Source organism: Zonotrichia albicollis, chromosome 1, assembly GCF_047830755.1.
Source record: "Zonotrichia albicollis isolate bZonAlb1 chromosome 1, bZonAlb1.hap1, whole genome shotgun sequence".
Taxonomy (NCBI): Eukaryota; Metazoa; Chordata; class Aves; order Passeriformes; family Passerellidae; genus Zonotrichia; species Zonotrichia albicollis.
Window position 1 is genome coordinate 22,049,586 of NC_133819.1, and position 25,690 is coordinate 22,075,275.

Sequence of the window (25,690 nt, forward strand, 5' to 3'; positions counted from 1 at the left end):
ACATTTGGGAGCAAAAAAAGGTAAGTAAAACACTCAAATTTATGCTAAAACTCTGTGCTCATTATCTTTATTTAAAAATATCTCATTAAACATATACATTGTAACTATTCTAATTTGTTGTTCTGTTGGACACTATTGTCTCTGTGATGGCAGAATTGAATGAGAAAATGAACCAGGAGATTTTTTAAGATATTAGAAGAATCAGTCTTTTTTGGTTAAGAATATAGCTGGAAAATAACTTTTGTTTCCAGATTTCAGTATAGGACACCTTCTCCTTCTCCTTTTCCTTCTCCTTCTCCTTCTCCTTCTCCTTCTCCTTCTCCTTCTCCTTCTTTGTTTAAATTACTAACCTGTTCTTATCAAAATGTACAGTTTTTACTTTCGATTCTCATCCCGATCCCGCTGTGCTGTGGGAGGTTGAACCAGCAGTTTCTTGGTGCCCAGATGCCAGCTGAGCTTAAACCAGAGCAGTCCTTTCTGGCCTGCAATATGGGGCCAGAGGGTTGAGATAATGGCAACACTGTTCCAGCTACTGAAATTAAAATAACTCCATCCCAGCCAAAACCTGGACAACAGTGAAGCAATAGAGCAAACATTTGATGGTTTCTGACAGTGTCACATTGGAAAATTTATTTGATAATTTTATCATTGTAAGAATTATACTGAGCAGTTTCAGGAAGTGTTCCTCTAGAGGTTTACTGCCAGCAAGCCAGGAAAGCTACCAGAACGTGGTTACATGGTTAGCAAGGTGTTTAATGGCAAAGAAGAATTTTAAAAAGCCTTAAGAAGCTTTTATATTTTAGATTTGCTACATTTTTAATCAGGATGCAAATATAGTAAGGTGGTGGGTTGAATGAAAGAAAACTACATCCAGTTTAGCAGGCAGTTCAGTGCAACATGTTTTGTAGGGGAAAGAGCTGGTGCCAAGCTCTGTCACATGCACTGGGACTGACTCTCTTCTGGTCCTGCAGGCTGATTACCTGTCAGTGGTTGGAGCACATCAGGTGAGTGTGTGAAGTTCAGCTCTTCATTTAGGCCCACACAGTGAAATGGAGTTTGTGTGCTCTCAGGTTACCCTGAGATCTGAAATGAAATGGGGTAATTGGAGATGGCAGGAGATTTGATTCAGAAGAGCACTCCTGCTTCAGGCTATCACATTAATGTAGACACACACAATACTAATTAAGAAGCAATGGACCAAATGGACCAAAGGAACAGGGAACACATAATCAATACAGCAATTCCTGTTGTATTATGTCATGTCTCTGTATTATTACTTTTTTACACCATTTACAATTCCATTCATTCTAGTCTAGGAATGCCTACATAAATTTGCAATAGGGAAACAATATTTTCTTTGCAAGAATCCCTTTGTCTTCAGTAAGATTTTCTTTCACTTTCTAGAACTTGATGTCAGTACTTTTATAACCTCTGCTTAAAAAAGATCACAGTACTTAAAGAAATGCAACCATCCTAAATGTCCTCTGATCACTAGTCATCTTAATAGAAGTGAAACAGATTGACTTCAAAACAAACTGGAGGCTTTGAGACTGTAATTTCTGTAGTTTTTCTAGGTCCCCATAACTTCTTCCTCTTTCTCTCACTTCTTTCCTCTGTAGTTTGTTTGAACCATTTGTATCTACTGGAAAATTCCCCATAGGCTGTATTTACTTTCCAGAGGGAGCATAATATGAAGCTATTAGCAGCTGTTTGTACTTTTATGTTTTTCCTTTTCAGAACTCCAAAGCTCCAATTTTGATGGTATTTTCTATACTATCTTTATCATGCAGTTGACTGAGCCCTACCGAGTACCAAAGGCACATGACTCTCCATGTGAGATTTGGGACTGTACATCTGAGCTGGGAGTATTCACCTGGGGAAATTTCAATGAAGCCATGGAAAAGCGCAATCCTGAAGCTTCTACTTGATGGGAATATGTTAGGCCTTTTCATAGCTTTTAATTCTATGTTTGTATAATGAATCTAAAGGAAGCAACTTGTTTAAGGAATGTAATGAATTCAAGGGATGCAAAGGGAGATGTTAAGTGTTAGGGGTGTATTTACCAGGAAGACAAACACCTTTATGGTTCTTCTGTCTCCTTCACTGGGAGCAGGTAATGTGCTTGTTTCTGGAGCAGTCCCCAGGCTTGCCTGCATTCAGGGCAGCAGCAGAGAAGATGCAATGCTGAGCAGCAACCAGGGCCTGCTTCATGGTTGGGCCCTTTCAATTTTCTCTTAATAAGCCCAGAAAATAGTTTTTGAATTTGTCAGACACCACCGAGCTGTAAAAAAGTTATCAGTGTGACAGGAGCCCTGTCAAATATGTCCAGATGGGCTCTCATGCCTGTACAGATTGCCGTTCTCTCTTAAATTTCTGCTGCTTTAATTAAAAATAAAATAAGACATGGTTCTTGGGTCTGGGTTCATCTTAATATATATAAGTTCACCTCTGCTCTTAAATGCACGGCCAGGCAGTCTGTTGCCAAACAATTACAAAGAACGTCTGTAAATTGGATTCACTACACCATCTCCAGGGACGGCTACAATTGTCAGCTCTGTCAGCTAAATGAAAATAATGAAATGTAAGTTACAAACAGCAAGAAAATTGGGTGAGTCATTCTATTTATACATGTAATTACATCTAAAGGTCCAAGTGCCTTGAAATTAAAAGAAGATTGGTTCTGTCAGGTTCTTAACAAGGTTTTCCTGGAAAGGGTCTTCCTGGAGAAAGCGCTGTGGAAAGCATGTGTGTCGGCAGAGCACAAACAGCTTGACGGTGTCTGCCAGCATTGGAGTGAGGGAGCGCTGCAGTGCCCGTGTGCTCATTGCTGTGACCGAGATGGAGAGTGACGGCCACGCCGGGCTCTGCCTCCCCACTGCTCTGATAATGAGCATCAGCCCAGAGCTGACAAAAGGAGGCAGAAAATGCTGAGGACGAGCGGGATCTCCTCTCTTCTTTCTTTGAATCTCTCAGAAGGCCTTGGGGCTCTGGAAGCTTGGTATGAGGATGCATTGCATATTAATAATATATAAAGCACAATTAGCACACATGGTGCTTTGCAGGCTTGTAACTCATGCTTGGCTCTGAACTTCAGCACAGCGCTATGGGGGGAATAGGGAAGAGCTACAGCATAAATACAAAATAACGGATTGATGCATTATTGAACAATTTAGTTCAGCAAGTCTTGTCAGCACAGATTTGAAGGAGGAAAAAAAGAAGTTCCATGAGACATTCACACAAATAAAGTAATGGGATTTTGAGGATAGAAAAATAGCTGCAAAAGTGTTGGGTTTTCCTTTCATCAAGTGGTTATAATATTTTTAATTAAAAGCTTATAGGATAATAATTTTTTTGAGTATTGATGGGGAGACAACATCTGTGGCTATACCATCAAATACAGAAGTTATAAATTGAATCTTTGTTCTAGTTGCAGCTGGGATAGAGTTAATTTTATTCCTAATAACTGGTATGGTGTTGTTTGGATTTAGTATAAAAACAATGTTGATGACATTCTGATGTTTTACCTGCTGCTATTCAGTTTATTCTAAGCTAACAACTTTTCAGGTTCTTGTGCTCTGCCAGTGAGAAGGCTGGAGTGGCACAGGAAGGTGTGGGGGGACACAGCCAGGACAGCTAACCTAGAGACCAAAGGGCTGTTCCATAACATATGGCATCTGCTGAGCAACAAACTGGGGGGAAGACTGGCCAGAGTCCACTGCTCAGGAACATGAGCATCAGTCACTGACTGTGATCAATTGCCTTGTGCATCACTTGTTTTGTATACTCTAATTATATTATTATTATTATTATTATTATTATTATTATTATTATTATTATTATTATTATTATTATTATTATTATTATTATTATTATTTTCCTTTTCTGTTTCATTAAACTACCTTTTTCTCAACCCATGGGTTTTATCTTGTTCTTCTGATTCTCTTCCCCACCCTGCTGTGGGGCAGGTGGAAGGGTGAGTGAAGGTCTGTGGGATGCTGAGCTGCCAGCAGGGGTTAAACCATAACACACTTCCATGTGAAAGCCTATAACTCATGTATTATATAACTCATGTTATGGGACTGGAACCAATTGCCTCACAGAAGTCCTGTGTTTTACAGATATATTATAATAGGAAGCATCAGTGGGCTGATGTGACTTATTTTGTGTGTCCATTATAGTACAGTGATTTTATTAACATCCAGAGTGTTTTAAAGCACTACTAGTTGGCACTGTAATTTATGGTGCATCTTAAATATTCACTTACAAAAGCTGAGTATTGGATGTTCCTGTTCATATAACATGAATTTTTAATGCTTTTCAAATAGCTGAAAGTGAGCCCATGTGGTACTTTATTTTGGCAATTTATATAATAGATTTAACAGATGCATTGTGGAGCATGCTTTTAATGTCCATTACTGTACTTAGGAGCATATATGTTACATTGCAGATACAATTTTGTAGTACAATGTTGCTGTAAGAAGTTGCTGAAGGACTATCAAGACCATGGTTACCAATTATGGTTCTTAATTTTTTTCAGTTGAAAAGATAACTAAATAAATTCATTAGTAAAAAGTAACACAGTGACAGGTTGTCACATGAATATTTGTTCTGTTAACCAGATTTGATTTTTGCTAAGAAAACATCTAGCTGCTAAAATGTCTATTTGAAATCTGGCTTGCTTCAGCGAGAGAGATAAAGATGATATGTGTTTCTTTTCAGCAACAAAATAAAATATAGACTGGCTGTCATTACTTGTGCATATTTGTAGCATATTTGTTCAGGGTCATTTGTATATTCATCATTATTTACCTCATAGATATTTTGAGCAAAACTCTCATTTCTTTAATAAGAACAATCTGCCAAGCAAAGCCCAAATTTTAATTACTTTAAATATTTTTTTCCTGATAAATAACATCACTTTTGAATGGTTGCAGTATCTGTGACAGGCTGAGTGGAGTTCAGCATGTCCATTCATGGGGAAAGCTACTGTGACCTTGGCTGGATGGAGATGACCAGAATGAAGAACATAACTCCAAAATATACTGGTAAATCCTGTTACAGATCTTTAGATTCCACTGATATCTCAAAATTTGTGTTATTTCTCTGTGGGATCCCCCAAATTAAACTTCAGTGTAAACAGCTCAATTTATCAGAACTGAGTGTGACTGGTGTCCAAAAACCCCCCAAAAACCCCAACCCTCCAAAAATTTCCAAAGCCCTAGGAACAGGCACCATGGACATGTTCTTTTTGAATGCATGTTTTAGAACCAAAATCTCCCCTTCCCATTCAGGGGCTGCGCTTCTGGTTTTGGATAAAACAAAATTGAACTGTGCCAATGAAAGGAAGTAAACTTACCCTTGAAGAATCCCAGATTTCTTGATGGTGAAAAATTAAATTTTCCTACTTCTGTAGCTCACACAAACTCTTCTGAATGGTCCTTAGAGAAAACAGACATATCTTGACAAATTTTTGGTTCTTTTTGATAGGTGAATGCTTTTTTCCAGGAGTATGAAATACCATATTTGCTAATCTGTTGAGAGTTTCTATTGCACACTGGATGCTCTCATTTTCATGTGTTTTAATTCAATTTACTTTTATTTTATGGGGTTAATTCAAGTTGTATTGAAATTTTATATTAACAAGGTAAATATTGGGATAGAGCAGAAAAGTTCTTCAAGTCCTTGGGTTTTACCATTTTATTGACAACAAGAAACAGTGAATTAGGTAAAAGATTTGTATAGATGTTTTTTGCTTAGCATCCAAAAACCATTTATCTCCTTATCTAGCAGCCTTTTCCACTGCCTGACCTACTCATTCTTCTGAGGAATCAGATGAAAACGAATCAGTCAGCACATACATTGGGGTACTGCAGCAGGAGTTTTACATTAGAAACAATCTCAGGAATGACAGAAAGACACATTTGTCAATTCAAGAATGGCACTGAGAGGGATCTTAGTTTTTGAATTAAATCAGGACTTGCCTTTATCATACTTTAAAGCTTCCCATCACCTTGTATCAAGCAAGCTGAGTGGCAACATAAGGAAGATCGAGACCTTGAAGTTTGTTCTGCCCCTTTGCTTTCCAGGCAGGTAGATATTTGCAGAATTTGGCAGCCTGAGCAAAGCCAAATTGTCAGAGATTTGGACATCAACATTTCACAATTATAAATGTTGAAAGCTTTCTGTTGAAAAATTGCTCCACATTTTCCTTTTCAATCAACAGCTACAGGGGTCCACTAATACTCTGCAGGATAAGTGTAGGTGTTTGACAGACTGCTTGTAGGTGAAAGGTTTTTGCTGCAGCAACCCATTATAGTTTTACATAAGTTACAGACATTTAGATCGTACTGGGATATTACAGGAAACCTTCGAGATTCAAATAATTTTTTTCCCACTGCACATCTGTGTCAGGGTACTCTGGCTAATGCTAAGCACTAAAAGGCATCATCTTCAAATCAACAACCTGTTTTTCAAGTGCAGTTTAATGAAGGAGGAGCCTGCTAACACATAGGGTTTCCTGATCTTATTCTAAATAGGTGGTCATGTGTCAATACACCAGATTTCTCTTTACAGAGCTCTATTCCCCAGTGACTGGTATGCCAGTACATTGCAACCTTCACATCAAAAATTTCAAAGGCAAAAGACCTTTTAAAACCCTTTTAAAAACCAAATACTAACAGTACAGCTCACTTCTGTATATACTAATACATGCAAGTGAAGGAGGATCATACCTGAGAGAAAATCCAGCACTGCAGGTTAGCCATCAAAGGTTATCTGCTCTTTCTCCCAAATAAGAAGTTAAAAAGGTCTAGAGAAGATATTTAGTCTGAGATCCAGCTGTTAGACCAGGTCTGCATTGCTGGCACTGCTTTCACTGGGAAGAAATGGAATTTTTGACAAGTGCAGCACTACATGCTCACTTTCTCCTTGAGGATCTTATCAAATTAACATAAAATGACCATTGAAATGTGATAGATTTGATATTTAATTCTTAAAATCTGGTAGTTAATCAATAGATCAGATGTTAATAGGAGTCCCAAAGCATTACTGACTGGTTTTAGACTGCTAAGACCTTTGACTGTGTAGAAGTAGAAAAAGTAGAAAAATCTGGTGGTGACCATGCATTAAAGGAACTGAAATAGTGCCTGCCCAAGTACGTAATCTCACTATAAACCATTGCCTGCCCACTGCAGAGGCAGTGTTACCTCTTTCTGTCAGGTGCGATTGGCCCTGTCTACATGCTGGAAAACTTGCTGTGTACAAACACATGCTCTGACAATCCCTGTTTGCATTAAATACCATGGAAAATGCTGTATTTTCTTGACTCCCTATAGGCAAAAGGTGATTTTGAGGTAACACAAAGTTTGGCATAAATTGCTTTTCACTCTACATTGAAGGACACCAGGGCACAGAAATAACACTTAAGACAGTATCTTGCTTACTGAGAATATAGAAATATGCATGTCTATAAGTGTTTATATAAATAATAGAATAATTAAAAGTTTATATAAATCACTGGGTTCTGGCCCTATAGGTCTAACAAGAGAAGAGATAGCTACATAACAAGTATGTGTTCTTATGTAGGAGAATTTGCAAAGCTAAAAAATATTCACACAGTACCAGTTGCCAGAAGACAAACAAATATGGGAAAAGTCCCATAGAGGTCCTTCTAATAAAGCTTTACCTCATTAGCTACTGTGTTTTTCTGTCCCATATTTACATACACAGTATCAAATATGTGGCAACTCTTAAACTGGCTCAGTCTGTAATACAGAATTTTTCAGATAGACAGAAAAGTCTATCAGTAGATGGATAAGAAAATGGTTGCTAGGTTACTCTGTGGTTAAGTCCCAGATACTGTTGTGTAGCCTTATTTCTAGTGAAAAAATATAATTAATTCTTTGGTTAATATAACCTTTTAATGGCAAGCTCTACAAATACTTGAAGATTGCAGTATGTTTCAGTAGGCAATTGCTAATTTAATGTCCAAAAAGATGAAGATGAAATTGCAGAAATGCAAGAACTATCAATGCAATTTCACCTCCACAAGTAAAATATTTTATATTAGTTACATCTCAACACTGAATTGTATACTGGTTTTTTTTTTTTCACACTTGGACAAGACAAAGGAAGAATTTTGGTCATTTCTGTGCATAAAAACATTTTCCCTTGCAGTTTTCAGCATAGACACTACAGCAGCCAATGAAGACAATGCAAGCATCCTGAAAGTCAAAATATTGTTTTCTAAGGCATATGAAGAAAAGAATTTTCAAATGTTTATCCTATCCATTAACAAATCCCATGCTTTAGCTAAGTCCTGTTTAGATGTTCTCCTAGCTCCACTAAAGGCAATTGCAAAATTTCCACTGGCTTCAAAGTAGAAAGAATATTAATCAGAAATGTTCTTCAGGAAGGTGACTCTCTTGAATTCCAGGTGTATTAGATCAAGAATATAACTCAAAAGGACTAAAGAAAGAACCTGTCATTCAGCCAGGTACCAGGAGCTGTGCTATGCTTTCTCAGCTGGTAACTAATGAAGGCATGTTTTAAGAATATGTTCCTGATTCAGAGGCACTTCTGTTTCAAAGTTCTGTTCTAGAAAATTATTAACAGTATTACTTTGCTTCAGCAGCTGGGGTTGTGATTTCACACATTAATTTCTCTTTTTGTGGTAATAATTTTAATGAAACAAAGTGAAAATTTGTATTCTCCTTGCTTTGTTGATTAAGGAGTACTTGGAAGCCCAATGGTTATTATTCCAGCTTTTGTGGAACACCCCCATGCATGTGCATCAACACCCACACACATCTCAGGGGGAGCTGAGTGGTTTGTTTCACATTTAGCAACCTCCTCTGTATTTTTAAAGCATCTGGTCTCCCGAGGCTGAGATATCTGGATAGTTCTTGTGAAGTAATTGTCTTGTTTTGACACATGCATTACATTCACCTACACTTCTTGGTACTCTCTGTCTAAACTTGTTCACAAATATGTACCTTGGGACACTGGATGGGAACAAATTCTGATAGAAAGTTAAAAAGAAGACTCACAAGAATTCTAAAATTGTTTGTACCCTACTTGGTTTTCTTACTTTTTCAATCTGCTGCTGAAGCCTTACGTATTTTTCTCTTAGGACTTATATTCTATCTTAGGACTTAGTTATTCCTCTGCTCTGGAAACTCTCAGTGTATACATTTTCAAGGCTATCAGCTCTATCAAATGATTATTGCATGGCATCCATCAAAAAAAAATTTAGGCAAATAACTAATAAGACTAAATAAACCTGGGATTTACTGGATGACAGGGAGCTGGAGGATAGCTGCATATGCTTTTGGATATCTGTTTGTTCCTGGCAGAATTGATTTCCTGGACTTATACATTGGGACATACAGCTACTAAATTAAATTTTTGGTTTAAAGTTGGTTAAGTTTTGTTTTCATTTTCTGGTTCTCGGTATATTTATGTAGGCTAAAACTGTTGAAAAATAATGAATGAATTTTAAATTTGTGCATCCAGCGAATGGTTACCTTGATATACACACTTTTTTTGTACATATGTGTAAATCTGGGAAGTGAAAAGCATGTATGGCATATTTACACTGATGGGTGGTAACTTATCCTACTCTTTGGCTACTCTGGCTCAAAAAATCACTGGGATTAAGGAAGACATGCAGGCAAAGAGCAGGGTGTGCACACACACAGAGGGTAGAAATAGGACTAAACAAGGCAATAGGATAGACTGCTATGACAAAGCTTAGGGCTCAGGTAGACAGGTAAATAGACCAGAAGCCTATTTACATGTTTGACTGCTGTAGTGCTCTTTGTCCACTTCTGCTCCTACCTTGTCCACCCAGATCCTCCCCTTTCCCCACCTTTGGTCCTTCCTCTAAACATCCCATGGGAAGTCTTGTGTATTTCCACAATCCCCTTAAATGACCCCATAATGAGTTTTGAGCAAAATCCAAATTCTCTTCCCCCACAAACCACAATAAATTCTGCAACCCTTTGGGCAGCCATCCCTTAGTTGTGTGGCATGGCTTTCGAGAGAGAGCATGATAAAACTTTCTGTGGCTTTTCTCAATGCCTGTGTATGATTCTACCTGGCAAGTGCTTAAGATGATCCTTGATTGTACATCTTGATTTAAGAATAAGAAGGGTAAGACTAAGAAAAGAGCTTTGGATAAAACCAAGTTAGACAAAGCATGCAACAAGTGACAGTTTTAAGGTGACCTCTAATTTTGAACATTTGATGTCACCTGTGTGGGGCTTTTGTGCTGCAGTACTGAGTAGTCAGAGAAGTCCCTGGGTCAAAGAAACCAGTGTAACTCTGATGCAGAACAGGTTGCTATAAACGCAAGTTTATTTTTGTGTGTGTTTATTAATTTTAGAGGCTATTGCTAACAAACCAGTCACATTTCTTATTATCTCTGCATCTGTATTACCTGGGGGTAGTTGTGCCAGTGAAATGAGTGAATTGAATGTAGCTCCAAATTCACCTCACCCATCAGAATGTAACCTGCAGTATATATAGGTAGGCTGACAAATTACACTGTCATATATTTCATTTTCTCAGTGTTTGGGAATTCCTTCAGTAACCCTTCCATAAGTGATACAATAGCCCTAGAAAAGAATGTAGCAAATCAGTTTTGACACACTGAAAATAAACTTAGGCATAATAAAGACTTTATAGTTCATCCTCATTTTCAGATTGGCAGTGGCTTAGGCTTGTTTGGTGCTACAAATTGGCTAAAAAAACTACAGCTGCTATAAACTAGGATCCAGAAGTTCTTGTAATACTGTAAATTGTGAAATTTTGGGTGCAGGGCTGGTGATTCAGCAGGTGAAGCTGTGTGGATGGGGATGAACATCCTTCCTCTCTCCTCATGAGGTTGGGGCTGCTGGAGCCCATCCTGAGAATACAGCTCCCAGTTCTCCCTTCCTGAATTTCCTGTGTGGTCTCCAATAGCCAGAGCACTTCTCAATGGGGCCTTGAAAACAACTCAAAGGAACTTAAATTCAAAGCAGTCCATAATTTTTTAAGCACTTATGTTTTTTTCCTTGTATTTGAAAAGGGAACTACACCCAGGGGGAATGCATTCCTGTTATTATTTACAGTTGGTATAACCCCTTTAAGTAGAACTGATGCATGCAGAAGAAAATTTCCCTGATGACAGCTCAGCTCTCCTGCAGTCATCCTTGCCTTAGGTGGGTCATGAGGCTGTTTGACACAGTGGGGTGGATTCCAGCAGGTGTCCTCTGGTGCCACTGAGTGTTCCCAGTGAAGAGACCTATAACTAGGCAACATTACCAATCCTTACCCCCAGAACTTTCACTGTGTAGTGTCAGTCTTTAATATATGCACTGTAAACTCATTGACTGCAGGGTCAAAGTAAAATCACATTATGTATCAAAATTGCCCTGCAGGTATTCTTTCTTTTAGTCATTTAAAATCTAGGAGAACAAGTTGATTCCTTCTTTTAACAAGCTGAAAAGGAAGAAAGTTAGAAAAGTTAAAGGACAAATGCCTAATTTGAGGGCAGAGAACATGAGTGGGAAAATATTACTGGGAATTCTTGTTAAGGATTCTGTAAAGTTGCATAAGAAAAAAAAATGAAATGTTTCATAATTAGACTGAAAGTGTCATCATGTTCTTGGCTTTCTGTGAGACATGAAAGGCAAAATCACTTTAAACTTATTTCTGAATCATATTCTTCCCTTAGATTATTCTTCCCTTAGGTCGGGGAAACATTATGTGTCTTAGAAGAAAAAACTTCTGACACTCCTGTTGTGTTATGAAGTGCCTGCTTTGATAAAGTGGATGAAGAGAGAGCACTTGCCCATTTTATCAGTGCTATCAACAGGTCTTGCTGTTCCTCTGTCGAGTCCCTCTTTGTAACTCTGCTAGAGACCTAACAAAACCTAACTAAAGGGTTACATCTCTATTCAATAAGGTCATGAGCCAGCTGCAGTCCTGAATGCACATTAGATGTGCAACAATGTACCACAATAACTATTCCTCTCTGCAACCCAACTATTTTCACTAGACCAGTGTGGGCAGCCCCTCTAGCGGGCCCTTGTGATGCAAAAGAAGAGTTGTGTGTAGGAGACAGCAAAAAATAGCACAGAATATACAGATGTGCTAGATGTAAATTAGTTTTTTAAAAGAAATAAGGAAAGAGGTTTATAACATTCCATTGATGTTTTTTTCCTTCTGTTTTGTTTTTTCTCTCCTCATCCTGCTGAAGGAAAGGGAGGGCTTGCAAGAATGACACAGCTGTCTGCTACAGAAGCTGGATGAAGGACTCCCAGCTAAAACCTGACACCTGCTGCAGCTGCCCTGCTCTTATTCTTCCTATTTGCTGGAAGTTCCAGCAATGCCTTCAGAAAGATGGTGTCTCTGCTGCTGATTCCACTGCAAAAGCCCCTGACTGAGGAATCTGTAGTTTTCCAGTACTGAGAAAGAGAAGTTGAAGTCCCCCCTCAAAGCCAGGAGAAGGAGAGGTGTGCTGGCTGGGGTCTACAATGTACTAATATTCTTGGGATTTTGTATTTTCTGTATTTTCTTTTTTATATAGCAAATCTTATTTTCAGTCCTTTTAACCTTGGATTTTTCTGATGCTGAGAGATTCTTATTAAGTTTATTTTTGAAGAGGGTATTATCTCAGTCAGCACATTATCAAGTTGACTATTGCTGTACTATTTTCTTTTGTGTACTTTAAACATCTGTTGTAAAAACTTCCTTTTCTCTGTTAACTTTCTTGGTAGGTAAAATTTCTTTCTGCTAGTTGCCTTATATATATATATATATATATATATTCCACTACAGATTACATTTTGAGATCTACCATATTATATGTAGTAATGGTCTGAAAAAGAACTCATTTTCGTGGTGGAATTTTAGTTACTCCTTTTATTGCCTTGTTCTTGGTTTATGTTCATGCTGATTTATCAAAAGATGCAATTTAAAAGGTGGAATATGATCTTGTTCTTTCTATTAGCTCTTCTCTGCTTACTCCCTCCTTTAGTGCCACTCTCACTCTCTTTCTTACAGATGCAGTCTCTCATTCACATCTCTAACTCCTGTACTTTCTCCAGTGATGTATTCCTTTCCTTTTGTTTTGATTTTCTCTTTACATTCTCTTTTCCTTATGATTTTTCCTCATTGCAATAGACTCCCAAGCTGACAAATGGGGAAAAACAGGAGACAAAGACTCCTGATCCTGCTGTGTTTTCTTCAAATTCTGTAGAAAAGATAATTTTCTTTGCCTCTTCCTTGGCGTGTGTTCCCTATTTCTATCTTACTGCATGTTTCTCTCTCCTAAAACAAGCACACATTCATTTTTTGCTGCTTTTCTGAGACTTTTCATAGCAGCCCCTGTTATCTCTCTCCTTAGATATACACTTCCCCCCATTCTGCCCCTTCCCTTCTATTTTGTCAGAAGAATCCATCTGCAAAGCTGCCTCATTGCTTTCTTCAGTACTTCAATTAAAGAATAAAGTTCTTCTTCCCCTCCTGCAAGTTGCTGAGAGATGTGTCAGTCGTCTCGTGGCTCTTGCTGCCGTGCTGCCCAGTGCTGATTGACTCCTCATTTCTGGTGCTATTCCAGCAGCTTTCACTCCTTTCCTGTGGCTGGCCTCATGCTGGTGGCTTCTCTGCATGCAGTGGTGCAGCAGACAGACCCCTGAGGAAGCTGTAGCTGAGCCACCCCGGCTGCCAGAAGAGGATGGTGCTGCTCCTGCAGCGCTCTCCTCACAGCCTTTTCCTCCTGCCAAGCTGACTCCCTGGGAAGGAGGTCATAAGGGTGTAGCTAGGCCAGGGCTTGAGTAAGTGTCTTAGGCTGGAAATGGGGGTGTGTATTCTATTGCCATCTCTTAGAAGTGGGGCCGTTATCTTCTGTTAATTGGGCAGTTTTCTTTGTTTCTTCCACAAGAAGAAATTTTCTTTCTTTCTGATCCTTCCTCCAGGAGATATCTTCTGTTAATGGGCCATTGAGTGTCTGATGACCATGACTGATAAAAGTTACATCATCCCTTTGTGAGATGCTCCACCCAGAGGGAGGAGCCAAGCATTCCTACCTGGTTATAATCTGAGATTTGGAACACAATAGACAAATGGGTTCCCAGAGGAAGACCAGGCCCATCTCCACCACCACTGGACCTTCAGAGGAAAACTGCACCCTTCTGCAGGATCACTGCTCCAACAGAATCACATCTGTCACTGCAGGAGGACTGCAGCCACCATTCCAATTGGACTGCTACCAACGCCCTGATCCGCAGGGTGTCAGGTTGTATTCTGACTCTGTCAGTGGTTTGTTTTCTTTTCTTGTGCTATTGCATTTGTATTTTTTATTTTCCTAGTAAAGAGCTGTTATTCCTACTTCCATATCTTTGCCTAAGAGCTCCCTAATTTCAAAATTATAATAATTCAGAGGTTTACATTTTCCATTTCTAGAAAGGCTCCTGCTTTCCATAGCAGACACCTGTCTTTTCAGACAAAAACATTAAGTCTGGATACACCCATCAGGGAAAACATTGCCTCATGATGTCAGGTTATGTGGTTTTGGGGCATAACATTGTATCTTATTATTTACTAATCACAGCATATCACTAGCCCAGGCATAAAACAAATTTGCATTGATAAAGCAAACAATAATTATAAATGTCCCTCAAGAGGGTAGAATATTCTTGTTTCTAATTTGAATTTTAAGTATTTTAAATGGAGGCTTAATTATTTTAATTTTCTCAATACAATTTTTTTTTGGTCAAGGGGATTTTTTAAAAATCCAATTGAAGAGACTGAAGATGTGTTGTTTGTAATAGTTTGTCATTATTGCTAGAGATTTAAACTATGTTGTGTATCTGAGGAGGTTAATCACTGTTTTTTTTAAAAGGAAATCAAGAATAAAATCCTTATTGGAAGACTCTGCCCCAAAGAGCTTATTATTCTTTACACTAACTCCAAGGAACAGCAGCCTGTCAGTTCCTTTCCTCAAGAGGTCTTTAAAGAAAAAAACTTCCCTCTGTTAGCAGCTGAGCTCATGAGAAAAGTGAAGTGGCTGTTTTGCCTCAGACTTCTTCCAGTTCAGTGTAACTAATGTGGATACTGCAATTGTTATATATTTTTGTTTTACCCAAATGAATATCAATTATATAGCTGTTTTTCCACAGAGCAGTGAGGCTTTTGTTGTTCTTTACTTGAAAAGATTTGAAATACATGTGGCCCAGATTGGTCTAAGAGGGGATCCCACATACTTAATTCCTTAAAAAATAAGCAAGTATGTGGATCTCAACCCAAGTACTCAAAATAGTTTTAAAAATACATTTTTATTTTCAAAGATCTTCATGTTAGCAGTATACTTCCCTTATACAGTCTTCAAAGACAGAAAACATAAAAAATTTTGTTTATGTCTCATCACTCAATACAGCCTGGTAACTGATGAGATTTTTTTTTTCTATTACTGGCAGTTTTGAAATATGAAAAAGGCTTTACCACCATAAGTATCTGGGGTGTTGGAAGTTGATTTGGCTTATTTATTTACACATCATTTCCAGGCTGACAACTTTTAAGAGATAAAAACCCAGAACATATTTAAACAATATCACCGAGTTTTCTGGTTGGTAATGGAGGAAGTTTAGAAGAGATGAGAAGAATCATGACATCCCTCTTCAATTCAAACTGAAAAGCATGTCAGCCTTGAGGCAGATTATCCAACAATAACACCACCTTTGTGACCTCTTTGTTGCTTCCTTGGGTTTCTCATTGCTCTCTTGCACCATCATCTCCTCTGAACTGCCTGTGAGACACATACGTAATCCCATGTGGCTGTTTCCATTCCTCACTGATAACCTGATCAATCTTATTGGCATCTCAGGGCCTCTTCTGGATCCTGCAGCTTCACTTGTGCAGTGCTGAGACACCCAGGCTAGTAAATCTGCTCTCTCCACATCTCACACTCTCAGATCCAAAATCATCCCCTCTGACATGTAGTGCTGAAGAAGGACTTCCCACAGAATCACAGGAAATATCCAAAATCAAAAAATCTACGTCCTAAACCACAGGGTCCTTTTTTGTCGTCATTTTCCATTACATGTTTCAGAGCTCTGTGCATCCATATGCACTCATGTACCTGCACAGACACCTTCTCATGGCAGCTGTAAGTGGGAACTGATGAAGGGTTACTCCCTTCCCCCCTTATCTGGCCTTCCCAAAATTTGGCCTTTCTCTGCTGGTTTGGAAAAACCAGAGCAGATTAAGAAGAGTCAGGATGCAGATGCTCATAGTGGACTAGCTGATGAGCAAACCTTAGTCCTTTACCTGAGAAAAAAAGAAACAGAATAGCAAATTACAGATCCACTTCAAAAATTCCCCTTGAGTAGAATGACAGCACTTCTTAGATGTATTTCTTTCTTGGAAGAAAGGAACAGACAAATAATAAATACAGTTTACATTAAGACACACTGAAGGAGAACATTAAGTACATGGTGCATTTTTCCTTAGGTGGACCATACCTCCAGTATGCAATTCAACTATTATTAGCTTAAATGCTCTATTTCAAATGGTACTTAGTAACAGTTTTGCTAAACACTAATGCAGCTTAAAAAATAGTTTATAAAACTTTTTGCATTCATAATGAAAGATAACTATTTTGAAACTCATAATTTGTTGCAGTCTGCCAGTCTGTTTACACAGAAAAACAAATTACTTCTGCTGCACACTTGACACAGAAATAGGCATAATGTACTCCGTGAATTTCAAAAGTCATCAAGACATCCAGGATTTGAAAGCAGAACAGTAAATCCTCATCGTCTTTTCATGATATAGGATTAATAAAGCACTAACATACAAGTTACACATTCAGCACACAGTAGCCTTTACTAAAAGAAAAATATCCAATTTTGTCTTAAATTCTTTAATACTGCTTATAAGCTTATTATTTCCTGATGGTATTTTTTAGGCAAAGTTTCAAAATTAATGTAAGGCCATTTGCAGAAATCAAATACATGAGAACTAATTTGTACCACTGTATTAAACATGTTTTTTTTAAATTTTGCTATGATTTGATATTTTTATGATAATACTCCAGATAGCTCTGAAGAATCCTTTTGCAAGTCTTTTAGAGACCACCTTTCCACTTTCTGTATTTTTGTGTTTCTAAGAAACCAAAAAGGTTTAGAGTTTTTTACTGATTTTTTTTTTTGGTACTCCCGTTTTTTCTGCAGCTGCCTCATTCACCTGTTTTTGGAGAGCCTGTTAACACCATAAACAGCTTCCCAGGTACATTTCAATCAGCCAGCTGAGAGTGGATGACTTTTCAGACACAAAGAGCCGCATACAAGATTGATGTGTGAGAATATGTGCCTACAAGCAAAGTGTTTTACCACACAGCCTTGTGGCACTTGTTGCCATCTTCCTTGATCCATATAAAGTCTCTTCTTCACTTGTCCTGGACAGTGTTAAGATTCCTTTTTTCCTGACTGGGTAATGAGGAAAACAATGGACAGTATAACAGCTATGTCTAGCAGCTGTGATTTGTGGAGGGCTATAAGTCTACAGACAGAAGATATACATAAACAATATTTCAAAATGTTGAGTCTTGGGTTTTGGTAATCTTGATTGAGCTCTGAGTGCAGGATTTACATAAAGGTCAGCTAGGAAAATAAGGAAGGAAATGTTGACTTGTATTATCCTGACCTACAGAGAGTAGGGCAGTTGGACTTGCCATGTTGCAAGGAGAGAGATCATATTTTTAGTAGGAAACTTTACTGCACCCTCTGTGCTGCTCTATCTGTGCTAGAAAAATCCCATTAATAACAGAGAGACATGGACACAAAATTACATAAAATAACTGATAACACAGCCACAATATGGATCTTCAGCTGGACCTGCTTTTAGCATCCTACTCCTTTCTCATTTTTTTCTTTCAGTAAAAGATATTTTAAACCAGCCTCTTTCTCTTGAGAAGTGGATTATTTTTCTTCTCATTTCTTCTCATTCCCCAACAGAGTATTGGGACTAAAAGTTCTGATGTCCTTTTTAGGACATCATGACATCATCTTGAGAAGGTTTTTCTGACATAGTTGGATGCCAGTTTTACATAACTTTCTGTCCATTGAAAATAAACAAAGTACATTATTTACTTATATTTTCTGATTTTAATGGATACCAATGTATTTTTGGTTAAATGGGCTGAAAAACCCAGCCTAATTCTTCCAGTGATTTCTGAATGTTCTAAACTCTGACATTTGATGAATATTTCAGTGGGTACATTCCATTCTAGTATCTCCCCTAATAATTACACAAATTCCCTGTGCATGATCCACATAGACACGATGCTCAGCTGTTGATGAACCATGATTATTACAGAAGAGTAACAAGAGGGAGCAAAAGAGAGAATAATCTTAATTAGACTTTGGGGTGCTAGGGATGAAATACTGCTTTGTGTTTGGAAGCAGTGTGTGCTGTGTCATTTCCATTAAATAAAAACCACATGCAAGGTCCATTTCAACACGCTTAACATGCAAACAAATAATTGAACATATAAAAGCATGAAATATGAAACTTACATGAAACCAGTGGGATTTTTTACTGTTTCTTAAACACATGTATAATATTTTAGATAGAAATGTGCTGTGAATTGTTCTAAAGCTAGACATGAGAGAAGACAGGATTTGCTTTTGAAAATAATTGTTTTTTGGAGGAACTACAGCATGAATAGATTTAATTGAAAGATTTAATAGAAACATTCCAGAATATAGATAGCTGAAATACCATTAAGTTTCCACTAATTGGAAAAAACAGGTAGATATCTTTCTGCTTGATATTTATTATAACATGTTTCTTTGTAAAAATAAGATGAAACATTTCATTAAAGTGCAGCTTCTACTAAGCATCAGTGTGCTTGCAGAAGAATAAAATCATTTGTGGTAGAAGAGATGCCTCTTGGGTCATCTCAGTCTATCAGCCTGAATCATTGGTGGATGGATTTCATTAAACTCAAAATACATTTGAATATCTTTGGTGATAAAAATGCTGTAACCTTCACTGGCAGGTTGTTTCATTATGCCACTCATCCTCTAGTTATAAATCTTCCCTGCTGCATTTTAATCTAGTTATTAGCATTTATTGATCAGCCTCTTTGACTAATGACAGTAATTGATCCTTATTCTCTTTATACTGTTCTGTTAAGTATTTGTACATTCTTTATTTCTCTTCAAATTACTTCTCCTTAGTTTCTCCTTTGCATGACCACTTCTTTAAATCTGTCTCACACATCAGATTATCCATCTTTTCTCATATGCATTTGTATATCTTTTTAATCCCTTTTTTTTGGCAGGCTTTTAAAATTTAATTAAAACTGAAGAATTCCAACGGAGTCTGTAATACTATGGAATTCAGTAACACATCACAAATCATTTAGTCTGGATATATATAGGTTATATTTAATAAAAACAGGTCAGTGCAGATGATTGGAGACACTGCTGGGAGTCATCAAACAAGGCAATTCTGTAGTCCTGTATGAGACATGTAATTCCATTCATAAATTTATCAAGAACCATCTTAAAGCAACATGTATTTCTTGTGCTTTTTCCTCCTACTGGAAAGCTGCTTCATAATTTCTGAAATAGAAAAGCTTTTAAAATTTCCTCTCCTTCCTACTTCATTTTTTTTTGTTTTTCTGCCAGCACTACCCTGTATTTTATATATTTCTCTCCTTCCCGCTATTCCCATCCATCCATCCATCCATCCATCCATCCATCCATCCATCCATCCATCCATCCATCCATCCATCCATCCATCCCTTCCAAATCCCATCCTGTTTATCTCCCACATACACATACAGAAAAATCTATTCCCTGGTTTTAAATGTCACTTTTGCTGAAGCCTTTCAGGCTTTTATTGCAAAGTGGTCTGCCAATTCACCTGGTCATCCTAGCAGCCCTCCTTTGTGTGTATTGCAGCGAATTCAATTTCCCTTGAGTACAGGCAGTGAAGGCTGTGTTCCCTGTTCCTGATGAGCCTGATCTGGTTCTTGTGCAATGGCAGTAATAGGTCTCTCTCCCTGTAGAAAAGCCTCACTTAATGCTTCTTGGGATCACTGTTTTCATTTCATGGCCCCTCTGTAGTGAGGGCTCTCTGTAACCCTTACTCTTCCTGGCGCAGGTCTTTCACCTGTTCTGTCATTGCTGTAGAACAAGCTTCTCCTTTATTTCAGAAGTTCTTGCTTTTGGGTCATGGTGCATGACCTTCTTCTGTGTGCTGTTGAATTCCACCTCACTCCATTTATTCCACCTCATTTTACATGTTCCAGTCCTGAAGATGTGTTCATATTTCAGGCACAAGGTCATGGATGAGAGGGCAGGTGACTGGAGCATGGTAACTGTTTGCAAAACAGCTGAGTAATTTTAAGGATTTTGTCTTCTTTTGGGAATGTCCTCTAGCAACAGCTGTGTGGGTGTGGTGGGTTGGCCTTGGCTGGCTCACAGGTGCCCCTCAAGCTGTTCTCCCTCCTCAGCAAGACAGGGGAAAATATGAGAAATCTTGGTGGTTGAGATACGGAAAGGGAGATTGTTCACCAATTATCATCGTGGGCAAAACAGACTCATCTTGGGGAAGATTAGTTTAATTTATTGCCAGTTAAAAATAGAGCAAGAGAGAAACAGGAACAAAACTGAAACCACCCTCTCCCCACTCTCTTTCTTCTCAGGCTCAATTTCACTCTCAGCTCCTCAATCTCCTTCCTCCCTGCAGGAGGATGGGAATGAAGGAAGTGTTCTGTTCATATCCCATATCTGCCACTCCTTCCTTCTCATTCTCTTCCCCATTCCAGCATGAGGTCCCACCCATGGTATGCGATCCTTCATGAACTTCTGCCGTGTGGCTCTGTGGAGACTGCAATTCTTCAAAAGCTGCTCTCCAAGTCCCCCATGGGCTACTTATATTGCCAGAAATGCTGATCCTGCCTGGGCTTCCCCCCAGAGGTCACAGCTCCTGCCAAGAGCCTGCTCCACTTCTGGGGTCTCCACAGGCTGCAGCTTCCTTCAGGGCTCTTCAGTCTGCATCCTCATGGATCTCCATGGGCTGTGGGGGAGACATCCTGCCTCACCATGGTCTGCACCATGGGCTGCAGAGGAGCATCTGCTCCAGTGCCTGCAGCACTCCTCCACCTCCTCCCCCCTTTTCTTGCAGTGATCTTGGTGTCTGCAGAGATGTTTCTCTTACTTTTTTCCTTGCTCCTGTCTCTCCAGATGCTGTGCAATGTATTTTACCCTCTGTTAAGTATGCTATTGACAGGGTGCCACCAGTGTTAGTGATGGGCTTCAGGTTGGGCAGCAGTGAGTTTATTTTGGAGATAGCTGGACCTGGCTCTGTTCAATACAGGAGCAGCTTCTGGTGACTTCTCACAAAGGGCACCTCTGAAGCCCTGCTTCAAAAACCTCACCATGTGCACAAAACACAGTAGGGAATGCTCCTTGCAGTGGATCTGTCACAGGCTTTGGGTGGAGGTACCCTAAGAAAACAGCCTTTTTTTCCTATTCCAGTTCCCATGATTTAGGTATACGCTGGTTTTAGCAATTTTCACAGCATGAGCTTAGTCCCAGCCTGATACAGCAGCTCTGCTGAGCAGCCTGCACACCCTTTCTGGCCTTCTGGGCTATGAGACTTTATTACCATCAAGCACAAATATCTTTGTCAGGAGAAACAGTGTTTCTGCACTGATTGTGGTTTATGCTCAGTGGCCCCAAGATGTGAAAACTTGTGTGTCATGTAGCCCTTGTTGCTTTCTGGGGGAGAGAGAGTGAGAAAGAGGTGATTTAAATACTACATTTGCAATCTTCCTTTAAAGGATGGCTGACGCACAAGGTTTCCCACACCCTTTTCTGGAATGCTGAATGCCCCTCCTCTTGTCCTGGTTTTTATTCTGATCCTCTTTCTTGGTGGGGTGCCCAGTGTGGGAGGGGGCCATGGACTACTTTGGTCCTGTTGCAGAACTTTTCAGATGTCTCCAAAATGGTGAGGAAAGCCAGTGCCCACCAGCACTAAAGGCAGGCAGGAATCCTGTGTCAGCTCTGTGTGGATGTGCTTAGGAAAGGGTGTTTGTCACTTGGGAGGGGACAGCAGAGGGCTGCTGTGAAAGGCACAGCAGATGTAAAAGCACACATGTGAGGGCACATGGGAGAAGGCATAAGAAAGAGGTCTGAGAGGAGACACAGGAGGATAAACAAAACAGGGACATGTGAGGGGGACTGTGAGGAGACACTTTTACAAAGACAAAACAGAATAGGCAAAAGGAAAGGGACATTGTTGGGGTCATGGCAGCAGAGTATTCATGGAAGAATGAGAACATTGTCTGTGGGCAGCCCATGCTGGGACAAGGACACCACTGAGGGGCTGTGGTCAATGGGTGACACACATTGGATCTGAGTGCAGTAAAAAGTGAGCAGGAGGGGAGGAAAAGGGCGAGAAACTGGGACTGGTTTAAGAAACTATAATGCACTGACACCCAGCTCCTGTGCTGCCCATTGCCCCATCAGTGAGACTGGGAAGGACTGAGATAATAAGACCAGCAGAGACATGGAAAGGGGAGGAGTGGTGTTGGACTGAAGCTGAACCTGTGGAAGGAGAAGGAAAGATGATTGCCTTTGTTTTTTGTTTCTCAATACCTAAATCAATAAGGAAAAGATTATGCTAATTTACAATAATTTCTCCAAAAATCCCTGGATCAACACTGTCTGCAATAGCAGGTCAGAGTATCAAGGCTGGCCAAAGGGTGTAATGGGCACAGTGTACCCTGTCAAATAAAAGAACAAGCCCTATTCTGTTTTTTCTCCGTGGGACCACCCCCTTGCAGTTTTTCTCCTTTTCAGTTCAGAAGAACAGGAGGCTCATGTGCATTAGTATGTAATATAGGAATTACTTTTATGTCTTTGTTATTTAATTTTCCATTTTTACTGATAGTACTGGCTTAGCTTAATTAAATGCTTTCAGGAGGCAGCTCTCTGCTGAAAGCATCTGCAGGTAGAAAAGCCACATATGTCTTCTGCCATGGCTATCCAAGGTCTTCTGCTCTGTCTGCAGAGGAGAGGAGGCCTTGGGGGTGTCTGACAACACAAAGAAGTAAAGGATACCCTGGAGCAGTGCACAGCTGCGGTGCTGCCAGCTGTTCAGGTAAGTCCAGGGCTCCTTTTGAACACAGAAACATGGTGAAGAGGATTCCTTCTGCTCCTCTCCAGCTGCACATCAGCTCTCACTGAGGCAGCTGCTCATAGCCCTACTTCTCCAAGTTTGCTTTTCACTGTGTAGAATTTAGCAGAACCAGATGTAACACAGGTCTCTTTTGTGCTATTCCCTTATTGACAGGAAAGTATTTTGAATGTTGAATGTCTGTTTGAACCTTTGGAAGATCACTGCTCTTTATTTCAGAATAAAACCTTCCCAAATAACTGGTGATATCAAACAGAGGTATTCAAAATGCTTTTTGGCTCTAACTTTTTAAAAAAATATTCTCACATTAGTAGGTGAACTACATAGGGTATACTTTAAATTACTTGTTAACTTCCCAATGGTGGTTGTGAGTATGAGCCATTGTAACAGCAGATAAAATTTAGATAAAATGGCAAGACTCCTCTATTCTTTCCATTCAGAAGGGAATATCTCAGTGCTCATTCTTCTGTAAAGAAATAACATTTTCCTGTGGCTGGGGATGATTTGGTGAAGCATCACATTAGCAGAACCATCCTGACCAGCTGTGCTGGGGCTTAACAAAAGGCAACTCATTGATAGAATAGCTGTGCTGTGTATTTGGCGCTCAGCTCTGGTTTGGAAGAGCCTCTAAAATAATGCACAGGCTGGCCTTTGCCTCCTGCATCATGAAGCTGTGAGGTTTATTTTTCCCTGTGGTCAAATACTTTGGGAATCAAAAGTCCTGCTCTCCCTCTAGATATGTCCCTAGAGCACTGAATCCATTACAGTGTGGACACAACCAACCGAAACCCACTAAAATTATTACCAAAAATTCTCACCATAAAAATATAGTCTCCATTAAAAATAGTGGGTTTTGCTTTCTTAGAAACCTTCTTGTGTTAATACACTGTGTCAAGTAAAACATCCCAAATGTCATATTTCACGTGAGCTCTCTAAATAAATGGAGGAATCAGTTCAAAAATACAACTGTTTTTGAGTTTAATACCATCATCTCTTACTCTGCCATTCCAAGTGTTGCAGCCTTCTTCTGCATACATGAAAGCTCAAATAGTTTATGCAACTAGAGATGTCACTGGGTTTCAGCCCTACTGCAGCACTCAGCCAGCAGCACTTCTCATGAAATTCTCATACAAGTGAGATACCCAAAGTACTCGCTAAGCAATTGAGTTCATGTGAAGTTCACAATTTATGTGTACTGTGGGAAGGAGGATATGATTGTTGGTTTATGTTAGTTATAAACAATTTCGAGTTCTTGTAAATGAAATGTACTTGAGGAATCAGTTTTATTATTGCTGAGAAAAACCCTATCCTCATTATCTGTCTGTGGATCATTGTAGAAAAGTAGCCTGGCAAAACTGGCTGAATGAACTTATGCAATTAACCCCAGAATATTTTATTCTTTCGTTGTTCTCTGCTATTGCATCTGACAGTTTTGCTGCTCCTCTGATCTAATTAAGAATTTTTGGCAAGCATCACAGTGTTATAAATCTTGAAAATGTGAACCAAACCTGGCTTACAGCACTTACTTCAAATGGAGAGCTGAACTTTCATTTACTTCTTGAACTGACAGATGAGTTTGCATGAGAAATGTTTAGCTTGTATATAAATATATTGTTATTTATGTATTTATATACACACATATAGATGCATATTTTTGTTTGTATACACACATCACATTAAATGATTATGTTATAAATGCTTGTTTCTTCCTCAGAGTTTATTTTCTCTGTTTTTATTAATGAAGATAACACTTTATGGTGTGAATAAAGACAACTGGCTTATCTGGCTTTCAATTCAAAGTCAGAACATGACATTTCAGTCTTCCTCTTGGCAAACTAGGGGTTTATGACTGGGCTGTGTGAAGCTAACCATTTTTTCTGGGTCAGAGGACAGCAGACAGGAGAATTGCAGTGTTCATGCCTTCTCTGAGAAAATCAGGTAGAAAAGAAAGGTTTAACTTGTTCTGGACTGCTTTTCTTCTCTCACATGGTGTTTTTAAGTTCAGTGCATAAGAGATCTAGAGGTTTTCCTATGATAGATAGGAGCTTCAAAGCTCCTCTGTGCTAGAAAGAAATCTTAAATCTACATGCTAGATTGTCTCCCAAATGCTGGCAGTTCTTCTGGCTGCTCTCTACAGCCCCATTGCTCACTTGACTCCTATAGCTTGTTTAGCAAGAGTAAAAAGAGCGAGGTGTTGGTGAAAATGCCTTTTCAGGTGAGGTGGACCCCTGCTCACCCCCAGCCCCATGCTGGCTCCAGGCTTCTGGCAGATGAGGCTTAGGAGTGCAGGTCCAACCCAGCAGTGTGGGTGTCTGTCCCCGGTGCCTCTTGGCCCCATGGAATGCCCCCACCTGCTGGAGCCCACCCTGGCACTGCAGGGCTTGGCAGGTGAGCCCTAGAAGCCCCTGGTTTCATGGGTCTGACAGCTCCGTGGGGACTTGGAGCAGGTGAGCCAGAAGCACCTGCACAGCTGTGACAGAGAGGTACAGCC

The 25,690-nt window shown here is 39.3% G+C and overlaps 1 long non-coding RNA gene across 2 annotated transcripts; it reads left to right on the forward strand.

Moving 5' to 3' along the window:
• The first annotated feature begins 340 nt into the window (after window positions 1-340).
• Window positions 341-24,857, forward strand: LOC113459631 (uncharacterized). 2 transcript variants are annotated; one of them, XR_012579110.1, is made up of 5 exons: window positions 341-2,998; window positions 4,935-5,045; window positions 12,242-12,497; window positions 13,962-14,281; window positions 17,217-24,857. It is a non-coding gene; the product is annotated as an uncharacterized LOC113459631 (long non-coding RNA). The 2 variants fall into 2 exon arrangements; XR_003381059.2 differs by lacking the exon at window positions 17,217-24,857 and having other exon boundaries at window positions 13,962-17,190.
• Window positions 24,858-25,690: the final 833 nt, after the last annotated feature.